This window comes from Pteropus vampyrus, unplaced genomic scaffold (assembly GCF_000151845.1).
Source record: "Pteropus vampyrus isolate Shadow unplaced genomic scaffold, Pvam_2.0 Scaffold290, whole genome shotgun sequence".
NCBI lineage: Eukaryota > Metazoa > Chordata > Mammalia > Chiroptera > Pteropodidae > Pteropus > Pteropus vampyrus.
The window spans coordinates 1,218,094-1,219,058 of record NW_011889071.1 but is presented as its reverse complement, the minus strand read 5'-3'; the positions used below and the strand labels follow the sequence as shown (position 1 = coordinate 1,219,058).

At 46.5% G+C, this 965-nt stretch overlaps 1 protein-coding gene across 1 annotated transcript in view; it reads left to right on the top strand.

Annotated features, from left to right (window-relative positions):
• The window catches only part of ZNF704 (zinc finger protein 704), a 32,255-nt gene that overhangs the window by 18,982 nt on the left and 12,308 nt on the right, over window positions 1-965 (top strand). The window lies entirely within an intron of this gene.

Below are 965 nucleotides of genomic sequence, written 5' to 3'. Positions count from 1 at the left end.
GTTATATGGAAGGTTCAAAAAAAAAATTTGAAGTTACTTTCTTTCCCAAAGCCTGAATAATCCATACTGATGGGTGATTTGAAAATGAATGAGTGCAAAAATATACAATCAGGTTTAAGTAATCTATCAGAATGGATTTGACATATTAAATGATTACCGTCTGATAAATCATCACGAATTAACCTGATTCCTAACTTTAATTTAAAAATACATTAGGTCTTTTATAGCTTATCACAGAACATCCACAGACGTGCAGGCTGCTGATCACGGTGATTTATAACTCCTGATAAGGTGCAGAAAGTGGCTTCTGATAATGGATATTAATGTTATTTTCTCCTTTCCGCCCCTCTCCCCGAGGACCTCACAAAAGCTTCTCATTATCAACCACAGGCAAATCCCAGAGGTTTCTTGCAAATACTAAGGCCTCCCGCGGAGCCGATAATAATGAAAGTGCCTCAATCAATTATGCTGTCCTCCGTCAATGAATATTTATTAAATTTCCTAGAGGAATAGCCGGCCATAAAAAGCATCCTGCTGGCAGCAATTTGGGAGTTTGCAGCTTCCAGAAAATACTCCTGGAGCTCCCTTTTTAAACAACGTCGTGGATCCGGAGTAATTATGAAAATTGCCACTTCGTGGAATAGGGGGAGCTTCTGGTCAGTCTGACAGCGAGAAGTGGGTGAGGGGCCTCGGTAGGGGACAGGCGGGAGCCGCTGAGACGTCGAGTTTCCGGCAGGAACAGTGATCCACTGAGGCGGTGTCAGAGGTGAACAACGGGGCCTTCGGGCGACCCTTTTTGTTGTCATTAGACACGAAAGACCCGGAGTGGCTCTCGCTGTCGCGTCTGAGACGGCCCTTCTGCCCTGGAAGGGCAGCTCCTACCGCAGAGTCACCGGGACCTGCTCTTCTGAAGTCTGCTCGCCCGGGTCTCTGTCTCTCTCTCCGGGGAGCTTCCGCCGAGGTTC